At 44.7% G+C, this 20841-nt stretch overlaps 1 protein-coding gene across 1 annotated transcript in view; it reads right to left on the reverse strand.

Annotated features, from left to right (window-relative positions):
- The window catches only part of LOC126937204 (histone H3.3A), a 403313-nt gene that overhangs the window by 52247 nt on the left and 330225 nt on the right, over positions 1 to 20841 (reverse strand). The gene's annotated exons all lie outside the window — the stretch shown is intronic.

The raw sequence follows: 20841 nt of genomic DNA on the forward strand, positions 1-20841 counted from the left end.
TCGAGAGGCGGAGGTTGCAGTGAGCCAAGATCATGACGCCATTACACTCCAGCCTGGGCAGCGTAGCCAGACTCTGTCTCAAAAAAAAAAAAATAAGAACCTGCATGTTCAAGTTGTTATTTTTGTTCTGAGTATGTAAATTTTGGCCTGAGTTCTGCTTCCATGAAGCACTATGAATGAATCTCTCTCTCTCTCTCTTTCCCTCCCTCTCACTCATGGAATAGGTCAAGTCATCTCTTGATTACCACTTGAAAATCTGTTATGACCCAAGCTCGGGAATGTTGCTTCAACATCGAGGCTTAGGTTTTCTTCAACTTCATTTTCCTTGATAGCACGTTTCCTCTCTCTGTTCTCTTTGCTTTATTCCTGCATCCTTGTTTTGGTTGACTTGGGTTGGTACCACTTTACCAATAATTCACTAAACATAAAAAATGTCTTCTCTGAGTCTGTAGCTATGACTGCCTACGTTAGTGGGAACTAAAAGAGCTTCAATACTTTTACAGGCCCAGGCAAACATGGATACAGTTATAATTAAGCAGTAAATCACAACAAGATGCTGTTAGAGCATGCCTCAGATGTGCTGGCGAAAGTTGAATATCCTCACCTGCCAGCGGGAAAGAAAAAAAAATGAAAAGCCCAGCCAAGCTTAACCAGACAGGGCTTATACCCAGTGTGATCATAAAGCCACTCCTGGCTTATATTTCCAGGAATGAAAAATCCAATGTACAAAGAGCCAGGGTTATGTTACACACCAAATGCTAATTCCCTCTTTAGCTGATCGGGTTAAACCATTTCCTGGTTTGCAAGGGGCAACTTTGATTAGACTAATTGTGAGATTAGAAGTCCCCAGACCTTTATGACTGGCATACCAAAAAAAGTACAATTTATTTAAAACAATGACCAAAAAAATCACATATAAAGACTTCATTCCAGATCCTAAATTAGAAGGTGTAGGGTTTTTTGTTTTTTTGTTTTTTGACAGAGTTTTGCTCTTGTTGCCCAGGCTGGTGTGCAATGACCCGATCCTGGCTCACTGCTGCAACCTCCACCTCCTGGGTTCTAGTGATTCTCCTGCCTCAGCCTCCCGAGTAGCTGGGATTACAGGCATGCGCCACCAGACCAGGCTAATTTTTTGTACCTTTAGTAGAGACAGGGTTTCTCCATGTTGGTCAGGCTGGTCTTGAACTCCCAACCTCAGGTGATCCGCCCACCTCAGCCTCCCAAAGTGCTGGGATGACAGGCATGAGCCACCACACCCGGCTAGAAGGTGTAGGGTTTTAACCTGGATTTGCCATCAACTAACCAAGTACTTTGGCCTCATTGTACCTTGCTTTGGCCTCGGAGGGTCATTGTTGGTTTTGGTCCCTACACAGCTAATGTCAGTGTGGACAGCCCTTGATTCCCAACTCAGACTTGGAAAACAAGCAAACAAGTACTGGAGGAGGCACCGACTCTCAGTCTCTAACTACCATTTGAGCCCAATTCAGGATATGCTTTCATGGAAGAAGGAGGTCTCGCTTCTGGGCAAAGATATACATATATATATATTCTATAATATATATAATATATAATTTTTTAGAATGAGTCTCACTCTGTTGTCCAGACTGGAGTGCAGTGGCGCAATCTTGGCTCACTGCAACCTCTGCCTCCCAGGTTCAAGCGATTCTTCTCCCTCAGCCCCTTGAGCAACTGGGATTACAGGCCCCTGCCACCATGCCCGGATAATTTTTGTGTTTTTTAGTACAGAAAGGGTTTCACAATGTTGATCAGGCTGGTCTCAAACTCCTGACCTCAGGTGATCCACCCACCTCGGCATCCCAAAGTGCTGGGATTACAGGCGTGAGCCACTAGGCCTAGCCCTAATTTTTGTATTTTTAGTAGAGCTGGAGTTTCTCCACGTTGGCCAAGCTGGTCTCGAACTCTTGAGCTCAGGTGATCCAACTGCCTCGGCCTCCTGAAATGCTGGGATTACAGGCGTGAGCCACCATGCCCAGGAAATATATCTGAATGATGTATCTTGGGCAAATATATCTGAACAACTTGATGACGTCTCCTCCCCAAGCCCCTCCCTAGCACACACAGTGACTTCTACCGAGGCTCAGCTGTTAGCAGCCCCTTAAGCTGGAAGAAGAGATGCAATGAACCAGAGGGAAAAGAGAATCTTTAGTCAGTTATAGTTGAAACAATACTATAAATCCATGTAAACCATGGGCTAAAAGGCTTTTTGGGATCTGGACTGGGACCTTCACCCAGTACCTGTAACCATATTTTTGCTGGAAAATGTTTCCTGAGGTGTACACAACTGGCTTATTGACTTTGGGGTACAAATTCCTCAGTAAATTGCTGACTGTGCCCTCATAATAGAATCTGATTCTGGAAGAGACCTTAGAGATCATATAGTTGAACTCCAGATTTTCCAATGCCTTCTTTTAGAATGTTCTAAGGTATGGGATCAAAGGATTTGTCACAACTATATTGCTCATAATCTGTAACATGTTCTCTAAGTGTGGTCCCCGACTATCTGGCAATGACAGCATCACCTGAGAGCTTGTTATAAATGCAGATTCTCAGGCCTCTCTCCAGACTTACAGAATCAAAAGCTCTGGGAATGGGGCCCACCAATCGGTTTTAACAACTCCTCTGTGTGGTACTAGTTTGAGAGTCACTGGTGTACAGGAAAAACGTATTTATCGAGGGAGAAAGTTGTGGGGAGTTGCTTTATTGTCTACCTTGAGTGTGCTTAATATTAAATATGGGTGTAAGTAGCCATTTTTGTCTTATCTTTGCAACCTGATTTTTGCACGTGAAAAACAGAAATGACCTCATTTTGCCCCCTCCATCAAAAGTGGGTTGATGATGTCATATTTGAACATTCTCTCTCTACCTGTCTTTGATCTCACGATGGAGCCAAGATTCTGCTCAGAGAAAGGTGCTCCTGCCAGTACCGGTCCTCTCAGCCCTGGAGGTCACCAGGCAAGGTGCTTCCCGTACAATTCAGAAGCAGGCTGGCAAGCTGAGGTAAGGGATTTGACGGCTTGGCCACCACCTGACAGGGAGGAAATCTGCTCGTGCACTCAGGAGTCCTGCCTGGTCCTGCTGGGGAGCTCCCCAACTCGGGAAACACCTGGTCCACATATGGTCAGAGAGCTGAGGGCCAGGGCCTCACAAAGCAAGGACAAACATCCTCAATAACCTTCCATGGGCTGTTATCAGAATTAATGGCAAGGCAGGGGCACCCACAGGGCTCCAAGCCCTTTCAGAGAAAGGCATAGTATTAAGACTTTTCACAGAAATGCGTGTTTATTACATGTGGGTGACTTTTTCCTATTTATCTCTCTACTGGACACAGGTTCAACTGGGAGTTCTTGAGGAAAGGGCCGTCGCCTCACTTAATATTATATTGCTACGATTCAACCATATTGTTATCTATAGCTATAGTTCATTTGTTTTTTGTTTGTTTATTTTTTTCAGAGCCCACTGAAAGAATAGTTCATTTGTTTTAATTGCTGAATCACATTCCATTGTAGGAATAAAACACAACTTACTTATCTTCTCTCCTCTTGATGGGCATTTGGATTGTTTTGGGGTTTTTGTTATTGTAAACAGGAGACAAGATGTTTCTGTCTGGAAAAAGATCAGTAAGGAGCAACTTAACCTTTTGATAACAAAACCCATTATGAAATATAATAATTAAAGCAATGCAGTACTGGCCTGGGAAGAGACAAACTGACCAATGGAATAGAATGGAATGGTGTGGAACTTTGGCATATGCCAGAGGTGGCATATAAAACCAGTGGGAGGGCCAGGTGTTGTGGCTCATGCCTGTAATCCCAGCACTTTGGGAGCTAAGGCAGGAGAATCACTTGAACCTGGGAGGCAGAGGTTGCAGTGAGACAAAATTGCGCCATTACACTCCAGCCTGGGCAACAAGAGCGAAACTCCATCCCAGAAATAAAAAAAAAAAAAGAAAGAAAAAAGAAAAGAAAAGAAAGAACATATAGGTAAATCTTTCAGACCTTGAAGTTGGAAAAGGCTTCTTAAATAATACCTAAACAGTATTTAACTGAAAAGGAAAGACTGATACATTTGACTATATTAAAAGTAAGAATATTTTTCACACGTAGATTTTTCTGCAAAAAAAATTCCAAGAATAACGATTATTCTGCTACTCTTAACCACTCTGCAGTAATAAACTTTTTATAACTTGAGATTAGATTTGAATATAAATACAATTGCAGGCTGGGCATGGTGGCACATGTCTGTAATCCCAGCACTTTGGGAGGCCAAGTCAGGAGAGTCACTTGAACCTGGATGGCAGAGGCTGCAGTGAGGCAAGATTGTGCCACTGTACTCCGGCCTGGGTGACAGAGCAAGACACCATCTCAAAAAATAATAATAATAAATAAATACAATTGCAGCTGACTCCATAGTCTTCTTTATTTATTTATTTATTTTTTTTTGAGACAGGGTCTCATTCTGTTGCCCATGCTGGAGCACAATGGCATGATCTTGGCTCACTGCAACCTCGATCGCCTGATCTCCCAGGCTCAGGTGATCCTCCCACCTCAGCCTCCTGAATAGCTGGGACTACAGGTATGCACCATCACACTCAGCTAATTTTTTTCTTTTTTTTCTTTCTTCCTTTTTTTTTTTTTTTTTTTTTTTTTGAGACAGAGTCTTGCCCTGTCGCCCAGGCTGAAATGCAATGGCATGATATTGGCTCACTGCAACCTCTGCCTCCTGGGTTCAAGCGATTCTCCTGCCTCAGCCTTCCCAGTGGCTGGGATTACAGGCGCACGCAACCATGCCTGGCTAATTTTTTGTATTTTTAGTAGAGACGGAGTTTCACCATGTGGGCCAGGCTGGTCTCAAACTCCTGTCCTCGTGATCTGCCCGCCTCAGCCTCCCAAAATGCTGGGATTACAGGCATGAGCCACCATGCCCGGCCTCGGCTAATTTTTGTATTTTTTGCAGAGACGGGGTTTCGCCATGTTGTCCGGGTTACATAGTCTTAAAGAGAATCATTCTTTCCCCCAAACTGCAGTAACATTGGTGCCAAATCACCCTCTTCTCTTGACCTGGTTCATCTTAACCAAGTGTTCCCTTCTTGCTTCCTGCTTCCTCTTTCACCCCACTTAGAATAGAAACATCAGACCTTTACTGGCTGGAAACCATAATGGGAGAAAAAAGTCAAAATATGCTGAAATAAAACATAAGTGGGACATTATCCTCACCCAAAGATAAAAATTTGAAGTTACCAACAATAAAGAAGCTAATGGAAATTAATTAATATTCCTTCCTCAAATATTTATTTGAGCATCAACTCTCTCTTAGACACTGTGCTAGCAGCTAGAAATAGAAACATAAGATGAAGCCGGGCACGGTGGCTCAGCCACCGTGATTACTCACAGCACTTTGGGAGGCTGAGGTGGGTGGATCACTGAGGTCAGGAGTTCAAGACCAGCCTGGCCAACATGGTGAAACCCCATCTCTACTAAAAATACAAAAATTAGCCAGACGTGGTGGCGCATGCCTCTAATCCCAGCTACTGGGAAGGCTGAAGCAGGAGAATCACTTGAACCTAGGAGGCAGAGGGTGCAGTGAACTGACACCATGCCATTGTACTCCAACCTGGGAGACAAGAGCAAAACTCTGTCTCAGAAAAAGAAAAGAAAAGAAAAAAAAAAGGAAACATAAGATGCAGTCTCTGTCCTAAAAGAAGACAAGGAGATGCTAGGGCCAGTGTGCTTGGCACTGTGTTGGAGTTCTATAACGTCCCAGCAGAGCACACAGGAAGGGATGGGCAGTAATAGCAGGGAGAGTGGGGAAAGCTGGGGAAAGGCAGGGATAGGAGAAGCTTGAAAGGTCCAATTTGAGCAAGGATATGAAGGTGTGAATAAGCAGCTGAACACAGAGAAGCACAGGTAGTCAGCGTGGCTGAAGCATAGGGTCCCAGCAGGGAGACTGCGTGAGAACCAAGACACAGCATGAGGCAGAGGCCGGTTTGGGTGTCTGAACTTTCTTCAGAAGCTAAAGGGTGCCACTGAAGAGTTTCAAACACAGGAGTGGCATTATTATTATTATTACTACTATTGAGACAGTTTCGCTCTTGTTGCCCAGGCTGGGGTGCAGTGGCACAATTTCGGCTTACTGCAACCTCCACCGCCCGGGTTCAAACGATCCTCCTGCCTCAGCCTCCCAAGTAGCTGGGATTACCAGCATGTGCCACCACACCCAGCTAATTTTGTACTTTTAGTAGCGACAGGCTTTCACCATATTGGCCAGGCTGGTCTCGAACTCCTGACCTCAGGTGATCCACCTACCTCAGCTTCCCAAAGTGTTGGGGTTACAGATGTGAGCCACTGTGCCCATCCAGGAGTGGCATAATTATATTTGGTTTTAGGGAGATCAGTATGGCTGCAGTGTGCAGTGTGGTGGAAGGGTTTGAGGATGGTGGTAGGAAGTTCACCCAGACCAGAGCCCATGGTGGCTGAAACACAGAGTTAGCTTCAGGAGAGGAAGGGCAGAGAGAGAGAAGTGAAGGAATTGGATGTTGACTAGATTTGGGAGATAACAAAGCATGGGATCTAGGATGACTCCGTTTTAGACACCCAGGTGGATAGATGGTGGTACCACTCACTGAATTAGGGAATACAAAAGCTAAAGCAAGTTTATGGGGAAGATAATTAATCTTGAGATACATATGGGACATCCAGATGGCAGAGCCAGAGAGTTGAGAAAGAGGCCCACCATGGCATGCTGCAGAGTCATGGCAAGGAAAGGGGCAGGGCAAGCCTAGAGAAACCTCCTCAGAACCTGGCTGGGAGGGGGGGATTGACAGTCCGAAAAGACAAAGGGCACAGAGGGTGTTTTTTTGGGGTTGGGTAGGACAGGGTCTTGCTGTGTCACCAGGGTTGGACTATAGTGGTGTGATCATAGCTCACTGTAGCCTCAAACTCTGGGGCTCAAGGAATCCTCCCACCTTAGTCTCCCAAGTAGCTGGGACCACAGATGCATGGCACAACGCCTGGCTAATTTTGTAATTTTTTGTAGACATGGGGTCTTGCTGTGTGACCAGGCTGATCTAGAACTCCTGGCCTCAAGTGATCTTCCAGCCTCAGCCTCCCAAAGTGGTGGGATTATAGGCATGAGCTACCATGCCCAGCCAAGGCTGGTTTTTAAGTTTAAGACATGTGAAACATAAATATGTATGCAGATTGTGAAAAAGAAGTCAGTAGAACTGGAATATTTGATGGAGAAATCCCATCTTTATGTCTTACATCTTGTGGATATTGAACTTTCAAAGAAAAGGTAATGGTATTTGTAGGAAGTCATTCTTACTCTAAAATAAATCCTAGACAGTGTCAAAATTATAGCATAGTCCCTCTTGCCTCATCAATAGCAAACAATACTTTTGATGCATAAACAAGGTATATATCCAAAATTGCAAGAATCACACAAAGGAATGTAACTCAGAATGGCAGGCGCAGGCCTAATGTCTTCATCTGCATCTGTGTTCCACTAATATCATAACAGCATCCAGCCCTTCTCATTGGGCTTTTCTATTTAGGCGGGATCTGTGATACAATCACACAGGCATTTTTCCATTTATGCAGATAATACAGAATATCATTATAAATTCACGACATAGGCATTGACTGGCTGCACATGGAACCCAGATATAGAAAGGGAAAGGCAAAGAAAAGGAACCTGGCAAGGAGTACATTGAAGATGAAGACACACTGGAAACGTTCCCACCCAAGCCTTCCCACTCGGCACTCAGTAGTGAGTGATCATGAAGGTTTCTGGCAGGAAGAGGACACTCAAGGAGATTGACCAAATGTCTCTTTTTTCCTCCTCCCTGATCTTCTACCTTCTGGACTGTGCTTTGTCTTTGAGGACACCAGATACCCATGAGTAAAGAGGGAGCCATTTAGTCATTCTGCTTCCTCAGGGTTTGCTGCCATTGTCTGCAGGCCTTCATCTCCTCTGGACCTTGGCAGTAGCCCGACTGGTCTTTATGCTGTGGAATCACTCAGACCCGAGTTGAAATCTTGGCTTTGATACCTTATTGCTGTGTGACCTAGGTTAAGTCTCTTCACCTGTCTGAGTCTGTTTCCACATTTGTAAAATAGAGATGGCTACTCAATAAATGGTGACTAGTATTGCTGTTATTTATGCCTTCAATCTCTCTCCAGGGTTCTTTTTATTTTTTTTTCCGTTTCTCTCTTTTTTTTTTTTTTTTTTTTTTTTTTGAGACAGAGTTTCACTCTTGTCACCTAGGCTGGAGTGCAATGGTGTAATCTTGGCTCCCTGCAACCTCCACCTCCCAGGTTCAAGTGATTCTCCTGCCTCAGCCTCCCAAGCAGCTGGGATTACAGGCACGTGCCACCATGCCTGGCTAATTTTTGTATTTTTGTAGAGACAGGATTTCACCATGCTGGCCAGGCTGGTCTTGAACTCCTGACCTCAAGTAATCTACCAACCTTTGCCTCCCAAGTGCTAGGATTACAGATGTGAGCCAAGTAATCTGCCTGCCTCTGCCTCCCAAAGTGCTAGGATTACAGACGTGAGCCACCATGCCTGGGCCCCAGGGTTATTTTTCTAAAGCACAGATCTGACCATGTCTCCTTTCTATTCAAAACCTGCTGTGGTTTCTCCTTCCTAACGAGTGAGGTCCAGATGTCTCAGCCAGGCATTAAATGACCAGTCTGCCTCTTCAGCCATTATCTTCCATGCTTTCACCCCTTCCCCTGCCGTGTATGCTCTTGCAGTAATGTCAGACTTCTTTCCACTCCTTGAACGAACCCTGTGCTCCTCCTCGGTGCCTTTCTATTAAGTGCATCTGTGTGTCTGTCATCAACGCTTTTATTTTTTAACCTGATCAGCCTATCCAATGCATACCCATTCAAAACCCCAATTCTTTGTCTCTCTCTCTCCCCTAAGTGCCTTTGGGATGTGGTTTGTGTGTGCCTGTGCGTCTGTTATAGCGTTTACTGGTCTGAGACATTTCAAGAATGATTTTTTATTTATTATGGTTTTAGAACATCTGGAGAGTAGGCCCTTACCTTTTTTATCCTGGTATCTCTCTGTCAAGTTCCCTCCCTCTCATCCCTCTTTTCCTGCACTTAGGAGGTAAGAAATAAATGGTTGTTAAATTGAATTGAACAAGCCACTCATACTGCAGGTCTCTAAATCTTTAGAGTGAGCAGTGATGATACAGAGCTTCATCTTTACACAGTGAATTCCTTTGTGGTTATTGGCTCTGCACGTGAGCATAAAGAGGACACATAGTGTAGCTGTGTTCAGAAATTACCTTATCCTCCAGGTGGAAGAAGGAGGGGAGACTTAGCTCATCACATCAGTCTTAACAACTAGAAAAAAAGATACAGTAAAGTGGATTTTGATGGTGTGTGGAGAAAAAAGAGTATGGGTGTTTATGAATTAAAATGAACTGAGCTCTGGACGGGCATGGTGGCTCACGCCTGTTATCCCAGCAGTTTGGGATGCCGAGGTGGGCGGATCACCTGAGGTCAGCAGTTCAAGACCAACCTGACCAACAGCAGGTGCCTGTAATCCCAGCTACTTGGGAGGTTGAGGTAGAAGAGTCACTTGAACCTGGGAGGCAAAGGTTACTGTGAGCTGAGATCTTGCCATTATGCTCTAGCCTGGTGACAGAGTGAGGCTCCGTCTCAAAAAAAAAAGAAAAGAAAAGAAAAGAACTGAGCTCTATAATATACTAAGGAATTGAAGGCAGTGCCTCTGTAATCTGCATCTCTGGTTTTTTGTTTAGAAACTCTGTAGTTAACCTATAGTTCCTTACTTCAATCTCAGACTTTCTTGAATACCAATCTTAGGGCATACTGTTAGGTGTGACTTGAAAAGAAGTTCCATAGTCAAATAAGTTTGCAAAATACTGGATTAAACAAAGAAAACAAAACTTCTCAGGGCTTTTATTATGTTAATTCGTGAATCTCTGAAAGAGGGCATATGGTATGGGAGTTGTTACAGAATTAATGTTTGTGTCTCTGCCAAATTCAATTTTTTTTTTTTTTAAAGAGATGGGGTCTCACTCTATTGTCCAGGCTGGAGTGCACTGGCACCATCATAACTCACTGCAACCTCAAACTCCTGGCCTCAAGCAATCCTCCTGCCTTAGCCTCCTGGGATAACAGGCTCAAGCCACCATGCTTGGCTCAAATTCACATATTGAAGCCCCAACCCCCAGTGTGATGGTATTAGGAGAGGCAGCCTTTGGGAGGTAATTAGGGTTACAGAAATTAGGATGAAGCTCTCATGATGGGATTAGTGCCCTTATCAGAAGAGGTAGAGACTGCATCTCGCGCACTCTCGCTCTCTCTCTCTCCCCCATCTGGACATGCCAGCGAAAAGGCATCCGTCTATAAGCCAGGAAGAGGGCCCTCACCAAGAACTGAATCTGCCAGCACCTAGATCATAGGACTTTCCAGTCTCTAGAACTATGAGAAATAAATATCTGTTGTGTAAGTTACCTGGTATGTTTTTCTTTCTTTCTTTTTTTTTTTTTTTTTTTTTTTTTTTTTTTTTTTTTGAGACGGAGTCTCGCTCTGTCGCCCAGGCTGGAGTGCAGTGACACGATCTCAGCTCACGGCAACCTCCGCTTCCTGGGTTCCAGTGATTCTCCTGCCTCAGCCTCCCAAGTAGCTGGGATTACAGGCAGGTGCCACCATACCCTGCTAATTTTTGTATTTTTAGTAGAGACAGGGTTTTACCATGTTGGCCAGGATAGTCTTGAACTCCCAACCTCAAGTGATCCTCCCACCTTGGCCTCCCAAATTTCTGGGATTACAGGCGTGAGCCACTGCACCTGGCCTGGTATGGTATTTTGTTATAGCAACCCAAGTCAGACTAACACAGGAATGTTCTCAAATGTATTTGAAAATGGAATTCTTTTCTAACAGTGCATTGTGGTCTAGTGTTTTCTGGAGTGCAGTTTGGGAGATACTGCTCTGATTTAACCTTCATAGAATCTGGAGCCTGTATATATATTTGTTTCATCTCCTAAAAGCAGCATATCATGCGCATTATTCCTTTCCTTTTATCAATGTCCAGAGGACTTCGACAGTGACTATGCATTTCATGTTCTTTATGAATCCTTTACATAGTCCAGATACATGGATTCTAGAATTCTCATAAATATTCAAAGGAAAACCCTCTACTAATTTATGGAAGATGAGAGAATTTTTGTATCATTCCTATCCTTACCTTCTTATCCAGAATGATGTAGGTTGTCTGTATTCAAAGGCTACAGGTAATTAAAAAGAAAAGTGATGTATTTTAATTAAATGTCACGTTATACTAACAAGGAGGAAATTGTTTATTTGTACGTAAAGCAGCTTGTCTTACCCCCTATCTGAAATACATTAGAATATAAAAATTATCAGCCGGGCGCAGTGGCTCACGCCTGTAATTCCAGCACTTTGGGAGGCCGAAGTGGGTGGATCACTTAGGTCAGGAGTTTGAGACCAGCTTGGCCAACATGGTGAAACCCTGTCGCTACTGAAAATACAAAAAATTAGCAGGGCATGGTGGTACGCACCTGTAATCCCAGCTACTCAAGAGGCTGAGGCAGGAGAATCACATAAACCCACGAGGCAGAGGTTGCAGTGAGCTGAGATCGAGCCATTGCACTCCAGCCTGGATGATAGAATGAGACTTCGTCTTAAATAAATAAATAAAATAAAAATTAAAAATATTTGGAGGAGTGCCTAAACAGCTAAGACCTTCACTGTCTGGAACTTTTAGAAAGCTATCCAGAATAGCAAATGGATAGCTGAAGTTCCCTGATTGTTAGGGTTTAACCCATAAATCCACGAATATTCAAAATTCTTCCCTTTTTGGTGAACTTCTCCTTTTTTTTTTTTTTTTTGAGACAAAGTCTCGCTCTTGTCCCCCAGGCTAGAGTGCGATGGCGCGATCTCGGCTCACTGCAACCTCTGCCTCCTGGGTTCAAGCGATTCTCCTGCCTCGACCCCCCGAGTAGCTGGGATTACAGGTGCCTGCCACCATGCCTGGCTAATTTTTGTATTTTTAGTTGAGACGGGGTTTCACCATGTTGGCCAGGCTGGTCTCGAACTCCTGACCTCGGGTGATCCACCTGCCTCGGCCTCCCAAAGTGCTGGGATTACAGGCATGAGCCACCACGCTCGGCCAACTTTTTCTAAAATGTGTTTCGTGCTGCCTTGTCATCATAACTAGAAAACACTGAACATAACTGAGCCTTTCTATTAGACTCGGGATATGGGAATCCCTTTAGGGCCTATTGTGGTGCGTCGCATTGTTTGACCCAATACAATCTTTTCCCCAATGGTGGTGATTTGGAGTTCCTTCTCTGCGTTGATTTTGTTTTCCTTTCTTCCTTTCCTTCCTTTCCTTCCTTCCTTCCTTTCCTTCCTTCCTTCCTTTCCTTCTTTCTTTCCTTCCTTCCTTCCTTCCTTCCTTCCTTCCTTCCTTCCTTCCTTCCTTCCTTCCTTCCTTCCTCCCTTCCTCCCTTCCTCCCTTCCTCTCTCTCTCTTTCTTTCTTTTTCCTTTTCCTTTCTTTTCTTCTTCTTCTTTTCTTTTTTTTTTTTGAGACAGGGCCTCACTCTGTCACCCAGGCTGGAGTGCAGTGGCATGATCATGGCTTACTGCAGCCTTGACCTCCCAGGCTCAAGCCATCCTCCCACCTCAACCTCTGGAGTAGCTGGGACTACGGGCATGCACCACCACACCCAGCTAGTTTTTTGTATTTTTAATAGAGACAGAGTTTCGCCATGTTGGTCGGGCTGGTCTCGAACTCCTGGTCTGGGATTACAGGCGTGGGCCACCACACAGGCCTGATTTTTGTCTTTAAATACAGGCGGTGGCTCACGCCTGTAATCCCAACACTGTGAGAGGCTGAGGCAGGCGGGTCACTTGAGGTCAGGAGTTCAAGACCAGTCTGGCCAACATGGTGAAACCCCATCTCTACTAAAAATACAAAAGTTAACTGGGTCCAGTGGCAGGTGCCTGTAATCCCAGCTACTCAGGAGGCTGAGGCAGGAGAATCACTTGAACCTGGGAGGTGGAGGTTGCAATGAGCCAAGATTGTGTCACTGCACTCCAGCCTGGGCGACAGAGAGACTCTGTCTCCAAAAAAATAAATAAATAAATAAAATAAAATAAAATAAAATAAATCACTCTGGTAGGCAGCTCTTATTTCTCATTCTTGTCCCCAGGCCAGCCTCTTGCAGCCCCCATTTTGTTCTCTTCTGTTCCTATCTCCTTACTAATTTTCTGCAGACGGTCAAGCAGACCACCATAGAATATACTTTTAATTCTTTCATTTTATTTTATTTTATTTTATTTGAGACAGGGTCTTGCTCTGTCACCAAGGTTGGAGTGCAGTGATGCAATCTTGTCTCACTGAAACCTCAACCTCTCAAGCTCAAGTGATCCTCCCACCTCAGTCTCCTGAGTACCTGGGACCATAGGTGTGTGCCACCTTGCCCAGATAATTTTTGTATTTTTTGTAGAGACAAGGCTTTGCCATGTTGTCCAGGCTGGTCCTGAACTCCTGGACTCAAGTGATTATCCCACCTGAGCCTCCCAAAGTGTTGGGATTACAGGTGTCAGCCACCATGCATGGCCTAGAATATTTTTTAAAACAAGAAGGGCCTAGAATTCTACAAGAAAATATACAGACACTAACTGTTCAGAGGCCATTGCACTTATTTCTATTTTTACTTTTTAAAAATGTTTTTCAGGGTGCTACAGTGGCTCCTGCCTATAATCCCAACACTTTGGGAGGCTGAGGTGGGAAGATCACTTGAAGCCAGAAGTTCAAGACCAGCTTCTATAAAAAACCTCTATAAAAATGTTTTTAAAATTTACAAAGCAAGACCTTGTCTCTACAAAAAAAATTAAAAATAAAAAAGGTAGCTGGATGTGGTGGTGTACACCTGTGGTCCCAGCTACTTGGGAGACTAAGGCAGGAGGACTGCTTGAGGCTAGGAGTTTGAGGCTGAGTGAACCTTTGAGTGGGCCACTGCCCACTCCAGCCTGGGTGGCATAGTGAGACCCTCTTTTCCTTTTCCTTTTTTCTTTCCTTCCTTCCTTCCTTCCTTCCTTCCTTCCTTCCTTCCTTCCTTCCTTCCTTCCTTCCTTCCTTCCCTCCGTCTTTCTTTCCCTCTTTCCCCCCTCCCCTCCCCTTCCCTCCCCTCCCCTCCCCTCTCCTCTCCTCTCCTTTCCTTTCGTTCTTTGACAGAGTCTGCCTCCATCACCCACACTGGAATGCGGTAGTGTGATCGCAGCTTACTGCAACCTCAGCCTTAGACTCTCCTGCCTCAGGTTCCCAAGTAACTGGGACTACAGATGTGCACCACCATGCCCGGCTACTTTTTGTATTTTTATTAGAGATGGGGCTTAGCTATGTTGTCCAGGCTGGTTGTGAACTCCTGACCTCAAGTGATCCACCCACCTTGGTCTCCCAACGTGCTGGGATTACAGACATGAGTGACCATGCCTGGCCAAGACCCTGTTTCAAAAAAACAAAAATGTATTCCAGATAGGTGAGTTAACCAGAATGCTGGGTTATTCAAATAAATTTGGTAAACTTATTCAAATTTATTTGAATCCTAATTCAATTGCCCAATGACCCCTGACCTTTTATATTATCTTATTTTTAAATTTTTTTTCAGAAACAGTGTTTTGCTATTTTGCTCAGGCTAGACTTGAACTCCTGGGCTCAAGTGATCCTCCTACTTCAGCTTCCACCCCCAACTTTTTATTTTAATTTATTTTTTTCTTTTTCTTTTTCTTTCTTTCTTTCTTTCTTGCTGTGTCACCAGGCTGGAGTACAGTGGCGCGATCTTGGCTCAATGCAACCTCCCCCTGCTGGGTTCAAGTGAGTCTCCTGCCTCAGCCTCCCGAGTAGCTGGGACCACAGGTGCGTGCCACTACGCCCAGCTAATTTTTGTATTTTCAGTAAAGGCGGGGTTTCACCATGTTGGCCAGGATGGTCTCAATCTCTTGACCTCCTGATCCGCCTGCCTCGACCTCCCAAAGTGCTGGGATTACAGGCGCGAGCCACCGTGCCTGGCATTTTTGTTCCTTTGAGATGGAGTTTTGCTCTTATTGCCCAGGCTGGAGTGCAATGGTGTGATCTTGGCTCACTGCAACCTCCACCTCCCGGGTTCAAGCGATTCTCCTGCCACAGCCTCCCAAGTAACTGGGATTACAGGCGTGCACCACCATACCCGGCTAATTTTGTATTTTTAGTAGAGATAGGGTTTCACCATGTTGGCCAGGCTGGTCTTGAACTACTGACCTCAAGTGATCCGCCTGCCTCGGCCTCCCAAAGTGCTGGGATTACAGGCGTGAGCCACGGTGCCCGGCCAGCCCCTGACTTTTTAATTGATAGAGCACAACACCTTCTATCTTAGAAATCTCAAGGAAGGCTGAGCACGGTGGCTCATGCCTGTAATCCCAGCACTTTGGGAGGCCGAGGCAGGTGGATTGTCTGAGGTCGGGAGTTCGAGACCAGCCTGGCCAACATGGTAAACCCCATCTTTACTGAAAATACAAAAATTAGCCAGGTGTGGTGGCACACGTCTGTAATCCCAGCTATTTGGGAGACTAAGGCAGGAGAATCACTTGACCTCGGAAGGCTGAGCTTGTGGTAAGTCGTGATAGCACCACTGCACTCCAGCCTGGGTGACAGAGCTAGACTCTATCTCAAAAAGAAAAGAAAAGAAATCTCAAAGGATTCACAATTTGGAAGTCTGGCCACATCCTGTGGTAGATAGGTAAATTCTACCAATAGTCATAGTCATAACTCTTCTTCAACCATTCAGAAACAAATGTGTAAAATAGTCAGATGAGCTTCCTGAGTTCACACAGCAAAACATCTGGGGAATAAGAGGCATTTGATTTTTAGTCAGTCCCTCTCTATTTTCAAAATAACATTTCCTCTTTGGTTGCACAGCTAAATTTAAATAAAATAATGAAAGGTATTTATTTATTTGAGACACAGTCTCGTTCTGTTGCCCAGGCTGGAGTGCAGTGGTGCAATCTCGGCTCACTGCAACCTCTGCCTCCCGGGTTCAAGCGATTCTTGTGCCTCAACCTCCTGAGTAGCTGGGACTACAGGCATGCACCTCCATGCCTGGCTAATTTTTGTACTTTTAGTAGAGGGGGTTTCGCCATGTTGGCCAGGCTCGAACTCTTGACCTCAAGTGATCTGCCCACCTCAGCCTCCCAAAGTGCTGGGATTACAGACGTGAGCCACCGTGCCCAGCCAAAAGTTATTTATTTATCAAATATACTCAGTTAGTGGATATGATGATTAATTTTACGTCAACTTGCTTGGGCCATCAGGTGCCCAGATGTTTGGTCTAACATGATTCTGGGTGTTCCTGTGGGGTGTTTTTGGATGAGGTTAACATTTGAATCAGTAGACTGAGTAAGGCAGGTTGCTTCCCCTAATGTAGGTGGACCTCATCCAATCAGTTGAAGGCCTGAATAGAACAAAATGGTTGACACTTTCCCCAGTAAAGAACTCCTCCTACCTGACTCCTTTTGAACTGAGACATCAGCTTTTTCCTGCCTTTGGACTTGAGGACTTGAACTAAAACATAGACTCTTTCTTAGTTTTCCAGTCTGCTGGCCTTCTTGTGGGAACTACACCATTAGCTCTCCTGGGTCTCCAACTTGCCAACTCACCCCGCAGATCTCGGGACTTGTCAGCCTCCATAATCATGTGAGCCAATTCCTTATTATCTATCTATGTATTTATTGATCTATCTGTCTATTCATCCATCCATTCATCCTATTGGTTCTGTTTCTCTGGAAAACCCTAATAGACTGACATTACACTAATGTCAACTAATTAAACTACCCCCAAAGGCTTCTCCAGCAAGAAAATCCCCTTTTGAAATGCTTGGCTATACAGAATTCAAACAGGATCATGGATTTTATTGACCAGAGAGAAATCAAGTTCAATGTTGAAAAAAATTCTAGTACTGAAATACTAAATTTCTGGAAGATAGGCACTACGCTAGTTTTGCTTTATAGTTTTAGTACAGTGAATAATATAGAAATTATTTTTTTAATGAAACAACATTGTTTGATGGTGATGATAAGAGTAATGATAACCAGTAGGACTTCATAAGCTAGTGTTGTCATGATGATGCAAGCAAGGTAATATCTAGAGCAACTGGGAGTGATAGAATTTATTGGTGGAAGTCCACTCTGAAGGACGGTCCTTTTGTCTTGCTGATACTACAAAGAGGTGGGCTTCTATACTCAGCACTGACTGTGAGGCCAGCTTTTTCTCTCTGCTCTGCACCTCTACCCTAGTGTTCTTTTCTGCCCTCTCATGCTCCTTTCCAGTGTCAGTGCTGAACACAACCCTTCTCTGCCTCTCAACTCCACCTCACCATTGTCCTGTTTTCTTCCAGCCAATAAGGAAGGAGGGCGGAGCTGTGCCTTCCCTGGCAGCCAGCATCTTGGGGCTTGCTTCAGGCTCCACCTCCCACACTATCCACCACCTGCTGTGGACTACACAGCTCTCATCCAGATGCTGTTTTTCCATCCTAGGAGCTGACCTCATTGTCCCTGGGGCTGGAGCCATCTATAAGACGACACTTGCCAATTTGGGAGTTTATGGCAGTTTTGTGTTTCTGGCACAGGAGTCAGCCTGTCCCATTATCTTTTGTCATAAATAAGGTATTAGCAACCACCTTTCCTCTGCACACAAACATGGCTGAAAACACAGAAGTGTGACTTGTATGTCACACATGGATATAGATTCACTAGTTTAGGAGTGTGGCTGCTGTTTATGGAAATTGCCAGCATACAGTTCTGCTTCCTGTTCTTGCAGACCAGCACGACATTTGGCTCAACTGAGCCCCTGTCATGGGTTGCCACACAAACATTGTCTGTCTGATGCCGTCATTTCCTGGCAGTGAACAATTATTCCACATTGCCTCAAGATGCCCTCACAGTGTCCCTCTCACAGCAGCAGAACCAGTCCTCAAAAGGCAAATGTGTGGCCAGAGCATTCTTCTGGAGAACATAGGCAGGAACAAAGCCAGTGTGGTTTACTGGAAAGCACACCAAATATAGTCCTAGGAGCATGGCCACACTATGTAGACAATAGAGGAACTGGCCCCTCCGCCACTCACCATTTAGTTGTTACAACCATACACGTGCCTTCCTGTGCCTTCCCTACCTGACATCACAAGGTGGGAAAGGTAGCAGCAGTTGGCTCTTTTCCATAATCACTGACCAGCCCCGCCACATAGCACTGTCAACTGGACACTACCACACACCCTTAGCAACCCAGCTAATAGCTGTCTTTCCAGATTTTGTTTTTTCACTGATGTGCACTGTGTTCTTGGCCACAGTCCTAACTTTACATGCTTCAATTTCCCCATTCTTTAAAGGAATTTAATAGCAATCCAAGTTAAATTCTGCATCCTTAGAACAGATTGTGCCACATTAGTGCAAAATATACTTCATCATATGTACATTGAGGATAATTAACCTACTACCTTAGTAATCCATCAAGTATCCAACTAATATTTACTTAATGTCTACTCTGTACATGTCATGGTACTACAGGCCCATTTTGAAGTTTTAAGAACAAATTATATATTGCTTGGAAATTTGTGTCTTTAAAAGGCTAATATCAATAGTTATTTCATATTTTAAATGACAAATACCTATTCAATACTTGGGACTCTTTAACATACATTTAAATGCAACAGAGGGATAAAAAGTGAAAAATTCCATTCAGACATCAGGTTTTATGAGGACTATATATAATGTTAGTAATAAATGATGTGGAGTTTCCTTACTGGAAAGTACTACTTATGCCAGGCGCAGCAGGCCACGCCTGTAATCCCAGCACTTTGGGAGGGTGAGGCGGGAGGATCTCTTGAGCCCAAGAGTTCGAGACCAGCCTGGGCAACTTAGTGAAAAACCCATCTCTACAAAAAATTTAAAAATTAGTCAGGTGTGGTGGCATGCACCTGTAGTTCCAACTACTATGGAGGCTGTGGCGGATCACTTGAGCCCAGGAGTTCAAGGCTGTGTGTGCTATGATTGCGCCACTATACTCCAGCCCAGGTGGCAGAGCAAGGGTCTCAAAAGAGAAAGAAAGAGAAAAAAGACTAATCATAATCATTCCTTACAAGATACAAGCATTATCCTGATACAGAAATGTTATGGAAACCCAAACTGATCTTTACACAGTTACTTGTAGGATCTCAGACCTTTGAAATAGTCATTTAAAAAATTATTTATTTATTTGAAATAGTCATTTTTGATCCCCAGAAGGAAGAAATCACAAATAAAAAAAAAGAAGCAGCTTAAGGCTCAGATCTGTAGATTGCTTTTTCAGGAACCCGGAGGACAGACAGCTGGGGAGGAAACTGCAGAGGAACTTGAGGTTTCTGGAGTGTGGATGGCTTACAAGTACCTGGCAACACCTTCACGCCCCAGGGTTGCCATGGCACCACCTTTCCAAAATACTGCTTCCTAGGTACAATATATATTTTTTTGTGTGTGTGAAACAAGTCTTGCTCTGTCGCCCAGGCTGGAGTGCAGTGGCGCGATCTCAGCTCACTGCAACCTCTGCCTCCCGGGTTCAAGCGGTTCCCCTGCCTCAGCCTCCTGAACAGCTGGGATTACAGGCACGCGCCACCACACCCGGTTAATTATTGTATTTCTAGTAGAGATGGGGTGTCAACATATTGGTCAGGCTGGTCTCGAACTCCTGACCAAGAGATCTGCCCGCCTCAGGCTCCCAAAGTGCTGGATTACAGGCATGAGCCACCACGCCTGGCCGGTACAATCTATCTTTATTTTTATTTTTTTGGTAATTTTTCTTTATCTACTGGCATCCCCATGGAGGCCCTTTCTCTCCCCAACTTTCCCTCGTGTGTGAAATAAAGACCACTGAATCTATTAACTTCCCAGGCCTTGAAATTCCATTTTCGCACATACTGCCACCTCTAAACGATTTCTGAATTTTTTGTTACCCACTCAGCTAGGAGTTTCATTTGCCAAGCATTTTAACAGCAGAGAAGGCAATTCTGTGGGCCGATGCATTTGCGTTTAGGAGGCACAGATATCTCCTAATAACCTTCCTATCTTCACACTGGTGGCTTTTGAATTGTTCAGGGTTTTAGAAATACCATAATCTCAGCCTATTAAATATTAAGGGACTCCTTCAGATTCCCTGAGCCTTAAAGTTACGTTATGCAAATCTGTCCGAGTGTGTTTCCATGGTGCAGAATAAAAGTTATGGTAGGGTTTTTTGAAGCAGCATGACTATAAACGTCACTCCTGTCACTGCCTTTCACAAGAGCCCACTTGCTGTGAAATATTTTGAAAACAGAGCTTAAGTGGAGATAACGCAGAGCACAAACAGGCGGAAATAAGAATAAACCGTGCGTGGCAGGCAGAAACCCGGAGGTTGGCTGTTTCTGGAGGGGAAGAGAACGCTCTGTAAACCTGGAGGAGAAACCACGCGGGCCACTGTTTGGGGGCCTCCTGGGGGTCGTTTCCCTGGTCCCCTCGGGTTGGGGGGCTCCTCCAGGCCAAGGAAGCGGCCCCCTAAAACCGCTTCCGGGACTGCAGCTTCTCTCCCCACACTCCCAAGGAGCAGACCTTTCTTGGGCCACAATTCTCCGCGACCCAAAAATAACTACACAGATGTGAGGAAAAGGGCCAAAGCCTACGGCACAGGGCGGTGCTTAGTTACAGCCTTATCGCTTATGGCCAGGAAGCTCGAAACCTAACCCAGCACGAACCTTTTATAGCCGGTCCCTCGAGCCC

This window comes from Macaca thibetana, chromosome 1 (genome assembly GCF_024542745.1).
Source record: "Macaca thibetana thibetana isolate TM-01 chromosome 1, ASM2454274v1, whole genome shotgun sequence".
In the NCBI taxonomy this organism is placed as follows: Eukaryota; Metazoa; Chordata; class Mammalia; order Primates; family Cercopithecidae; genus Macaca; species Macaca thibetana.